Raw genomic sequence first — 12,058 nt, 5'->3', positions numbered from 1 at the left:
CGCCACCTTGGTCCCCCGGCCAATTACAGCCGCGTCCCAACGTGATTTCCAGCAACTCGTATTCAAGGTCTTCCTGGAAGTAGGTGTGGAGCCTGCCTTGGCTCACCTGCCCAATGGCAGAAGCCAGAGTGTGCGCCCCATCAGTTCAATCTGTCCCTATATCCCATCTGTGAACTGGTCTGGCTGGGGATTGTCTGCAACTTTCAAGACCTGCATTTCCACATCTCCTGCGACGTTGCAAGTGATGCCCCAATTGGGTCATACGGTGCAGCTGCTTGCAAAGGCGTCTTGTTTTTCGCTCGATTCCCCTCCCCACCCCCAGATGGGAAATTAAAGGAGAGAGAGAGAGAGCATGAGCCGCCTGGGGCCATTGGAGTCATTTATTTCAATTACTTCACAGTTTCCAACCTGCCCTTGCTCCTCGTGCTCAGCTTGAGATGCATCTTGAAACAGATTAAGATTTTTAAATTATTACACACAGAGACACATGGAAGAATTAAAGACTGAAAGATTTGGGACAGGTTTTAAAAAGGACTTCTTCTTTTTTGTAAATTTATTTATTTGGGTTTTTCAAATTAGAATTTTACAATCACATATCAACATACAATAGAGAAACAAGATTCCACAGAATCTCCTGGACGTCCCTCCTTCCCTTTCTATTGTTAGTCCTTTCCTCCTGCATCTTTTACAACAATCCAAATCTTTTGCATCTCCCTTATGTCCAAAATTCACCATTAAACTACAAGTGATATTCCAATCCCACTAACGATTTTGGCTGTTTACAATGGTTTTTAAGACAGATTCTGAATTTCCCCCATTCCTTATTAAAATTTTGGTCTTCCTGTTTTCTGATTCTTCTGGTCATTTTTTGCCGTTTTGTCATAGTCCATCAACCTGATCTGCCTTTCTTCTCTGGTCGGGACTTTTTCTTCATCCCATAAAAAGGACTTCTTCATGCAGCGCAAAATTAAACTTTGGAACTTGCTCACACAGGAGGCAGTGAAGACTACCAGCTAGGATGGCTTTAAAAGAAGATTCGTAGTCTATTGATGGACTATTTGTAGTCTAACATGAAATTTATTACGGTCTGAGACGAACCTGAGAAGCACAAATGGAACTACAATCCCAATAGCAAAACAAACATTTAAAGAATTTAAGTTTAAAAGTGTGATAGGCATATAAATACATAAAAACTTTAAAATAGACTTCCTTAGAGAAATGACCCAAAGTAGCCTGTGGATCCGGGTTTGGGAATTTTCTTAACAAACTAGATTGAATCGGGGGATGGTCTGCGCCTACATATCTGTGCGCAGAATCTGGTGACAATCCGGGTCGTCTTGTGGTCTTTGCCTAGCAAGAGAAGATTGAATTTTTGCTTTACTGGGAGGTCAGTAAGCCTCACCAGCAGGGGGTCAATGGTTTCTCTACGTGCCTCATCATAAAAGGGACATCTAAAAAATATGTGTTCAGGGCTTCCTATATCCCCCAATGGACAGGCGCAAATTCTTTGGTCATATGGGTCTTTTTTAAAGGATGCTTCCAAGACCGGCGAGGGCAGAGCCGAGCTTCTGGCAAGTGTAAAAACCCTTCTTGCATTTTTGGATACAAGAAAAAAGAGATATGCTGCTGGGGCAACTATATATATATATATCTCAATTTCTTATTTGTAGTCTATACTCTACCTCCACAGATGGAGACAAACATGCTTCTGTTCCCAGGAAGGGGGCGGGCTCTTGTGTTCAAATCCTGATTTCAGGTTTCCCATCTAGTGGGCCACTGTGAGAACAGGATGCTGGACTAGGCGGGTCATTGGCTTCATCCAGCAGGACTCTTCTCGTATTCTTAGGACTAAAAGTGATTATGGTGCATTTAATATAAACTTAACAAAGGCACACTTTGCAAGACAAAGCACAGTAAAACAGCCCCTTTCTAAAACGTCAACTCTGGCAAAATTAAAGGACTGGTTTGTATCCGAAGCCAAGAGTCAGCATCCGAAGGCGATGAAAGCAACACGCTGGCTCTGCAAAGGCTGCCCTCCCAGCGAGTGGGTGGCTGCGGCCCTGCAGTTTTACGGGAAGGGGTGAGAACAAGCAACATTCCAAAATTAATTGATATAAATCTTGAGCACTCGCATTTGTCCACCAATTACATGGGATATTTATCACAGCCGAAAGGGACGCTGATCTCTGACCCCCAGACATTTCCTGCAAATGAATCAATTAGTTCCAAAGTCCCTTTCCTTCTGCGCTCCAGCGAGAAGTTCCCATTCCGTCTGAGCCAGCAGAGAGAGGACCGTGAACTAGCCTTTGGAGCTGGAGGTCTGGGGAATGAAAGTGACTCGGAGCCACATCCTGGAGGAGCACGACTGGACTCAGCGTCCTTTCTGGACCACTGGAGTGGCCTAGCAGCCTCAGCCAGAAAGGTCCTCAGTGAGAGATGACTAATAATAATAATAATAATAATAATAATTTGTTATTTATACCCCGCCCATCTGGCTGGGCTTCCCCAGCCACTTTGGGCGGCTTCCAACAAAATATTAAAATACAGTAATGCATCAAACATTAACAGCTTCCCTGAACAGGGCTGCCTTCAGATGTCTTCTAAAAGTCTGGTGTTGTTGTTCTCTTTGACATGTGGTGGGAGGGCGTTCCACAGGGCAGGTGCCACTACCGAGAAGGCCCGCTGCCTGGTTCCCTATAACTTGGCTTCTCACAGGAGGGAACCGCCAGAAGGCCCTCAGTCCTGGACCTCAGTGTCCGGGTAGAACGATGGGGGTGGAGACTACTGTACCTCTAATATAGAATAATACCTCTTAATATAGAAAAAATAGGCCTTAAGTAGCATAAAGGAAATCAAAAGGCAGTAGCAAATGTTACAACAATGCTCAATAAAACCATCCGTCGTCACCCGCCTTTCTGTTTTAGCCTCTAAATACCCACTGAAAACTTTTCCATGCCGCCAAGCTTAATGCTGGCAATTGAGAAATGTATTTATCTAAATACCAGAATTATTAGAATGGAGAACCAAACTTACTGAATTCGTCGAGATGGCAAAATTAACAGCATCAGTTAGAGGCTACTCTAATCAAAATATTAATAAAGAGTGTGAATGCGTTAAGGAATACAGTGGTACCTCTGGATGCAAACGGCATCTGTTTCGGAGCCCCGTTCGCATCCTGAAGCGAACACAACCCACGTCTGTGTGTCTGCGCGTGCGCGGGTCGCAACTTGCCGCTTCCGTGCATGCGCATGATGTCATTTTGAGCGTCTGCGCATGCACGAGCGGCGAAACCCGGAAGTAATGTGCTCTGTTACTTCTGGGTTGCTGCAGAGCACAACCTGAAAATATTCATCCCAAAGCGTACTTAACCTGCGGTATGACTGTACATGAAAAAGTCGGTGCTGGAGATTAAAAATTAATATGCAAAAGTTTAAAAGGCGCAAGGAGATAGGATAATAATATATTAAGGATGGAACAACAAATTAAGTGAATAATGCAACAATAACAACAATAATGGTAGGTAAGGAAGATCGCACACGGGTGGAGGGAAGCACTGGGCTGTGGGGGAGGGAGGTGAAGGGATTAATTGAAATTGTTAAAGATTGGTATAGGTTTTAAGAGATTTAAATTTTCATAAAGATTCTATAAGGAAAACAGAAAGCAGCAAGAAATATCAAGTAAAGGTATCGGAGAGGAGACCAGTGTAAATGAAAACATGAGACTTATGGTTTTGTTACATACGATTTTATTTTGGAGTTGTCTGATTATATTGGAGTTGTTTGTTGTAAAGAATGTATATTATGTGAATAAAATAATAAAGGGTTTGGAAATTTAAAAAAGGGAAAAAGAGAGAGAAATGTATTTATCTTTTTGCAGACCCACCTTTTTTTCCTACAAGGAGCCTGGCACGGTGTCCATGGTTCTCCCCCTCCTCGTTTAATCCCCACAAGGACCCTGTGAGGTAGGCGTAGGCTGAAAGAGGCAGCGACTGGCCCAAGTCACCACCACTCCAGTGAGCAGTGTGGCTTAGGGAGGATTTTGTGTTAGTTTCTGTAAGAGAGCACCGGAGGATTAAAAGGAACGGGATTTCAGCAGGTCAGTTATGGAACACGCACCGGTTGCAAACGACAAGGTGTGTCTGCCCTGAATTTTTGGTAGGCACAAACGCTATGGAAAGCTGGGTTGTGTCTAAGCACCCTTTGTCGGACTAATTCATGGAGGAGTGGGCTATTGATGGCTGTTAGCCATGACAGCTATGTGCTGCCTCCGCAGATGAAGGCAAGAGTGCTCCTGAATCCCAGTTGCTGGGAACCTCAGGATGGGAGAGGGCTCATGGGCTCAAATCCCATATGTGGGCTTTCCACAGGCATCTGGTTCACCACTGCGAGAAGAGGGTGCTGGACTAGATGGGCCCCTGGCTTGATCCAGCGGGCTCTGCTTATGTTCTTATAACAGGTGGTCGTTTTATTGGCAATCTCTGTTTCATATACAGTCAAACCTCGGGTTACAGATGCTTCAGATTGCGTTTTTTCGGGTTACGGACCCGCCGAAACCCAGAAGTACCGGAACTGGTTACTTCCAGGTTTCGGTGGTCACGCATGCGCAGAAGCACTAAATCACGCTTTACGCATGCAACAGAAGCGCAGAATCATAACCCACGTGTGCACAGAAGCACCGCTGCAGGTTGTGAACGCTGCGGGCTGCAAACGTGTATCCCGCACAAATCACGTTCGCAACCTGAGCGTCCACTGTATATATGTGTATACACACACACACTTTTAATTAAATTTTCTGTTTTATGATTTAAAATACTCATTTTTGCATCCTTAAAACATCAGTGACTTCCCTACTTCTCTTTCCATGGTTCATTTTGCATACCATAAATCCCTGCATATTTTACAAGCAACTAAACCATTCCATAGGGATGCGGGTGACACTGTGGTTTAAACCACAGAGCCTAGGGCTTGCCAATCAGAAGGTTGGTGGTTCGAATCCCCGCAGCAGGGTGAGCTCCCGTTGCTCGGTCCCTGCTCCTGCCAACCTGGCAGTTCGAAAGCACGTCAAAGTGCAAGTAGATAAATAGGTACCGCTCCGGCGGGAAGGTAAATGGCGTTTCTGTGCGCTCCTCTGGTTTCACCAGAAGCGGCTTAGTCATTCTGGTTTCACCAGAAGCGGCTTAGTCATGCTGGCCACATGACCCGGAAGCTGTACGCCGGCTCCCTCGGCCTTTAAAGCGAGATGAGCGCCGCAACCCCAGAGTCTGCGACTGGACCCAACTGTCAGGGGTCCCTTTACCTTTACCTTAAACCATTCAGTATTCCATTATTACATCCATAGAAACTTATTTACACTGTCGAATTCATCTTAATGCTGCCAACATATTCAAATGTACACAATTTCCCCCCATATGTTCAATAAAGGCTTTCCAATCTTCTCTAAACATATGTTCTTCTTGTTCTCTTATTCCATATGTTAAGTCTGCAAGCTGCGCATATTCTGTCAACTTAAATTGCCATTCTTCTTTGGTTGAGACCTCGCTCGTTTTCCATTTTGGGGCTAACAAAACACGGGCCGCAGTAGTGGCATACATAAATAACCTTCTTTGACACCTGGGAATTTCAGTCTGAATTATCCCCAACAGAAAGGACTCGGGGATTTTTTTTTGGAAAGTACTTTTAAACATTTTTTTCAATTCATTATGGATTATTTCCCAATATTCTTTTACCCTTTTACAAGTCCACTACATGTGAAAGAACATCCCCTCAGCCCAGGGCCGGATTTAGGTTTGGTGAGGCCCTAAGCTACTAAGGGTAATGGGGCCCTTTATATGTCCAGCTGTCCTTTGTCAACAAGAAATTGTCGCTGTTTTTTGTGTTGAATATATGCTTCATGGTAATTTATGTCCCTAATAGGTATCTAAAGCCATTTGTACATGCAGAATGTAGGCACCCTATATATAGAAATGAGCAAACCAGTGATATTTTAGGGAGCAGGCTAGCAGGTAGGGCCCATTATTTACATCACAGGAGCCTACGCAACACAACACAACACAACACAAAACAAAACAATGTTGCTGTATGTAGGTTTTATATTATTATTTTTTTATCTTATATTTTGGAAATGTACATCCAGTTTTTTCCCCTTGGAATTATTTTGGGGCCCCCAAGAGAGTGGGGCCCTAAGCTATAACTTGTTTAGCTTATATGTAAATCTGGCACCGCATGCGCCATTCTTCAAGTTTTCAGTAAAGGAAAAAACAACGCCCAATCGTTTTCAAGAACAATAAAATCCCTAACACGCAACAGGGGCGACACTGCGGTGTGTGGTCAGCTGAGCATGTTGCTAACCGTTACATCAAATGCGTGCGCAAACACAAACACACAAACCTGCTTGGGCCTTTCCAGACTTGTCTGCATTTTGAGATTTGCCTGAAACTCTGGAGTTATGAAGCTGTTTTCATTTACTTTCATTTTTTTTTTTAACGTAATATACTTTTACACTTGCGATCCAATTAAAGATTTCCTGCATTCCAACTTGCCCTTGGCAGATTTTTGATTTTTTTTAATGAATACCAATTGCATAAACAGTGTTTTGCTCCAGCTATTAAAAAAAAAAAAGTCAGACATGAAGGGTAATTGACCCCTTTCAGGCAGGAGTGTAATGACTTGTGGTTGAACAATTCCAGCTACCTTTACAGCGATGTACACGGTTCAGGCTTCAGTTGGAGGATGGATGGCGGCCAACAGATTGAGGTTGAATCCTGACAAGACAAAAGTACTGTTTTGGGGGGACAGGGGTTGGGCGGGTGTGGGGGACTCCCTGGTCCTGAACGGGGTAACTGTGCCCCTGAAGGACCAGGTGTGCAGCCTGGGAGTCATTTTGGACTCACAGCTGTCCATTGAGGCGCAGGTTAATTCTGTGTCCAGGGCGGCTGTCTACCAGCTCCATCTGGTACGCAGGCTGAGACCCTACCTGCCTGTAGACTGTCTCGCCAGAGTGGTGCATGCTCTAGTTATCGCCCGCTTGGACTACTGTAATGCGCTCTACATGGGTCTACCTTTGAAGGTGACCAGGAAACTGTAATTAATCCAGAATGCGGCAACTAGACTGGTGACTGGGAGTGGCCGCCGGGACCACATAACACCGGTCCTGAAAGGCCTACATTGGCTCCCAGTACGTTTCCGAGCACAATTCAAAGTGTTGGTGCTGACCTTTAAAGCCCTAAACGGCCTCGGTCCAGTATACCTGAAGGAGCGTCTCCACCCCAATCATTCAGCCTGGACACTGAGGTCCAGCGCCAAGGGCCTTCTGCTGGTTCCCTCATTGCGAGAAGTGAGGTTACAGGGAACCAGACAGAGGGCCTTCTCGGTAGTGGCGCCCGCCCTGTGGAACCTTCAAATGTGAAGGAAATACGTAGCTATCTTATCTTTAAAAGACATCTGAAGGCAGCCCTGTTTAGGGAAGTTTTTAATATTTAATGCTGTATTGTTTTTAATGCTCTATTGGAAGCCAAATGGGCGGGGTATAAATAATAAATTATTATTATTATTATCTTGCTCTGAGGTATTTGTCCTGCAAATGCCAGTTACCACATATTCTCTCTCGCTGCCAGCTTCTTAGGACTGAGAAACTAAAAGCCACATTGCGAGAGATGGGCGAGGCAAGAGGCAAAAGGTGGGAGGAGCAATGAATGCAAATTTTTACCTTTGTAAAGATTGCATCCCTTTGAATAACATAGCTATGGGCTATGCCGTGCAGGGCCACCCAAAATGGATAGCCGAGAGTTTAGACTAAATGTGATCCACCCAGAGAAGGAACTGGCAAACCACTCCAGTATTTTGCCAAGAAAACTCCATGGACATAAAAAAGGAGATGCTTTGAAAAGAAAGTGAGAGTTTCCAAGGCATGCTGTGGTTCATGGGGTCACGGAGAGTCTAACACAACTAAAACGACTAAACAACAAAAATACTGCATACCTTCCAACAATTATCAAATGAACATAGGGACGTCCCATTCCATAATGATAATTTTACTATTTATACCCCACACATCTCACTGGCTTGCCCCAGCCACTCTGGGCAGCTTCCAACACACATAAAACATAATAAAACATTTTTTTAAAAAACCTTCCCTATACAGGATTGCCTTCAGACAGCTTGGGGGGGTTGGATAACTCCATACCCTCCACCATTTCTCCAATGAAAAAAGGGACATCCTAAGGAAAAGTGGGACATTCTGGGATCAAATCAGAAACTGGGACGACTTTTCTAAATCAGGGGTGTCCCTGGAAAATAGGGACACTTGGTGGGTCCGCAAGATATGGTCTGTCCTTTAAAAAAAAGAAGTAGGATTCTAGTCCTCAAGGCTTTGAATGAAGGAGTAAACTAAATAAAAAAGATTGGAGGCTGCCTTATACTAATCAGAACAATTGGTCCAGTCTACCCTGACTGGAAGAGGGACGTGGGTGGCGCTGTGGGTTAAACGACAGAACCTAGGGCTTGCCAATCAGAAGGTCGGTGGTTCGATTCCCCTCAACGGGGTGAGCTCCCATTGTTCGGTCCCAGCTCCTGCCAACCTAGCAGTTCAAAAGCACAAAGTGCAAGTAGATAAATAGGTACTGCTCCAGCGGGAAGGTAAACGGCGTTTCCGTGCGCTGCTCTGGTTCACCAGAAGTGGCTTAGTCATGCTGGCCACATGACCCGGAAGCTGTACGCCGGCTCCCTCGGCCAATAAAGCGAGATGAGCGCCGCAACCCCAGAGTCGGCCATGACTGGACCTAACGGTCAGGGGTCCCTTTACCTCTACCCTGACTGGAAGTGGCTTTCCAAGGTTTCAGGCAGAAGACAGACCCAGCCTGGAGCTGCAAGTGATCAAATTCAGGGCTTTCTGCATACAAATCAGATGATCTACCGCTATGTTACGGCCCTTCCCTGACGCGAAGCATGTAAGAGAAAAGAAAAGCATTGTCCGCTGCTTGTGTTTGGAAGGTCCTCTGGACTTTCTTGTGTTAACGTAATGCATGAAGATCATGGGTGAGGAAGCCAGACAAGCATTGGGTGCAGCCTACATTTCTCCAATGAAAATAGGGACATCCTAAGGAAAAGCGGGAGATTCCGGGATCAAATCAGAAACCAGGAAGGCTTCCCTAAATCAGGGATATCCCTGGAGGGGCTTTTATTGGCTGGTGTTGCTCAATGACGCCTCTATATTGGGCCAATCCCCTCATGAGTGGCATTCCAGGGTCACATGCCAGGGCCAGGCAGGACACAATCTTAGATAACTGTATCGTGTGTCCCCCTTGCTCGCCTTTCCCCCCTTAAGCCGCTATCAAGAAGTACAGTGGTACCTCAGGTTAAGAACTTAATTCGGTCCATTCTTAACCTGAAACTGTTCTTAATCTGAGGTACCACTTTAGCTAATGGGGCCTCCTGCTGCCACCGATGCGCGATTTCTGTTCTCATCCTGAAGCAAAGTTCTTAACCTGAGGTACTACTTCCGGGTTAGCAGAGTCTGTAACCTGAAGCGTTTGTAACCCAAGGTACCACTGTACTTAAGAGGAGCCCTCGTGGATCAGTCCAAAGGCCCAGCTATTTTCACAGTGGCCAGCCAGATATCTCTGGAAAGCCCAAAACTGCTTGCGATTGCCGGCACAACTGGTATTCAGAATCATACTACCTCCAGCAGCAAGTTAGCAGCATAAGCATCTTTTCCAAGTCACCGTCTCCTCCCTGAACATGCCTTCGAGGTGGGAGGCAACAAAAGGCCTAATAACTTTAGACGGGTGCTACGATTTCTGCAAAAGATGGAATTGCAAGCCGCTGCGAGAGCGTCACTCAGCCTGTTTGATACCTAATAGATCTGCTCTCTCTCTCTCTCTCTTTTTCCCACAGAGCTGAGCTCTACATCACAGCTGGAATAAAGCGGCGTGCCGGCCTGGCAGTAAGAACATGGCCAGATACGTTTCACGCCATTAATCACATGGGCAAAACCCTTCACCGCGCAGGAATTAGGTTGCTACAATCCCAACTGCGGGCTTTTCGTACATTAAAGTGCCAAAGGCTCCGTGATGAATGGCGCCGGGAGGGAATCGACCCCCAACCGCTAAAAGCCGAGAAGGCAAACCCCACGCAGATAGGCACGCTGGAAGCACAAGGCTCGTTTCTCAGGGGTTCGTTTGCAGAGATTACCAGGGAAGCGGGCAAAAAAAATATCCCAGGCGGAGGAAACGGAGGGGGTGTAAAATCTAAGGCAGATTCGGACATTGTACAAGCGTTATACTCCCTGGAGGTTGGTGCCCATTGGGACTGGTGAGGTGGAAGGCAGGGAGGTCCAACAGTAGGTGGCGCCAGAGCCAATGACAGGCAGAGCCAGCTGATTCTGGAATTGTCCCCCAGCCTCCCTGATGAGTACTACAAAGGTAACACTGAGACTCAGAAGGAGGAAGCTGGCAGCCAAAGGCATCCTCTGGACTGCGTGTAAGTAGTGCACACTTTACCTGGCAAATGCAACTTTGGACGCGGGTGGCGCTGTGGTCTAAACCACTGAGCCTAGGGCTTGCCGATCGGGAGGTTGACGGTTCGAATCCCCGCGATGGGGTGAGCTCCCATTGCTCTGTCCCAGCTCCTGCCAACCTAGCAGTTCGAAAGCACATCAAAATGCAAGTAGATAAATAGGTACCACTGCGGCGGGAAGGTAAACAGTGTTTCCATTCACTGCTCTGGTTTCGCCAGAAGCGGCTTAGTCGTGCTGGCCACATGACCCAGAAAAACTGTCTGCAAACAAACGCTGGCTCCCTCAGCCAGTAAAGTGAGATGAGCGCCTCTCAACCCCTGAGTCGTCCGTGACTGGACTTAACATTCAGGGGTCCCTTTGCCTTTTTACGCATTACTTTGGTGGAGAACTTGCATTGCAAAATTCAGAGGAGTGTGAATTTCGCTGTGTTTCGGCTTACTTAACTGGTGCAAATTAGTCAGGTTTGCCTTTAAATGCAAACTGACTCAGGTGCCTCCTGCGTCGCTGATGAGAAGAGGGGCACCTCTCACTTGGCTTCCCAGCCCTCTCATTTCCACACAGGTGGTGCATCCTTCAGGGCTCTGGACTTGGGCCAGAACCCTGCCACCTGCAAATCTCTCTCTATCGCGTTCCCATGCCTCCGCAGCACGTTTTCAAACAGACACGCAGCAAAGCAGGTTCCCTGACCTGACTGTGATCCCAAACCCGCCCCCCAAGGGTTACTTGCGTTGTGGGGTGGAGATAATCCCGGGGCGCGCAGTTCTGGCGCTGCCCCAGTCTGCCTCCCTCCTCCTGGGTGATGTGGGACTTTGAATCTCTGCTGGGCATAGGCAGGCCAGCCAATCTGGCCTGCCACTTCATTTGCTCTCATTTGTAAGAACTGCGCTCACTTCCGAGCTCTTAACCACAATCTCCTTCATCATCGCAGCAGAGACTAATTTGTGCGAGGAGTGATTACGGGTGCCTTACCGCAACTGAGCCCATCGGCATGGGTGGATACTCACTGGAAGAGCCTTTTCCGGACAGGGAGTGGAAGTTTTCCCCTAGGCCAGGGGTGGGGAGTCTGTGGCCCCTGTGCAGGTGTTGTTCGACTGCAGCTCCCATCATCCTGATTCAGCAGACACAATAGAGTGGCAGCCCAGAAGCACCTGAAGGATCACAGGTTCTCCCATCTTTGCTGGAGGTTCCTCAAGGTATCTGCTGGGAATCCTTCTACAAACACTGATACTGCAGCAGCAGTGGAGTCTCAGAACAGAAGAACGTGGGATGCCTTTACTGAGATACTGATTTATTTCTGGGCTTAATTTAAACTAAATGATGAACATCAGATACAGGGAACCAGGCGGAGGGCCTTCTCGGTAGTGGCACCCGCCCTGTGGAATGCCCTCCCACCAGATGTCAAAGAGAAAAACAACTACCAGACTTTTAGAAGACATCTGAAGGCAGCCCTGTTTAGGGAAGCTTTTAATGTTTAATAGGTTGCAGTGGTACCTCGGGGTACATACGCTTCAGGTTACAGACTCTGCTAACCCAGAAATAGTGCTTC

This window comes from Podarcis pityusensis (assembly GCF_964106645.2).
Source record: "Podarcis pityusensis genome assembly, chromosome: 16".
Classification (NCBI taxonomy): Eukaryota; Metazoa; Chordata; class Lepidosauria; order Squamata; family Lacertidae; genus Podarcis; species Podarcis pityusensis.
Note: the sequence above shows the minus strand (reverse complement) of the source record.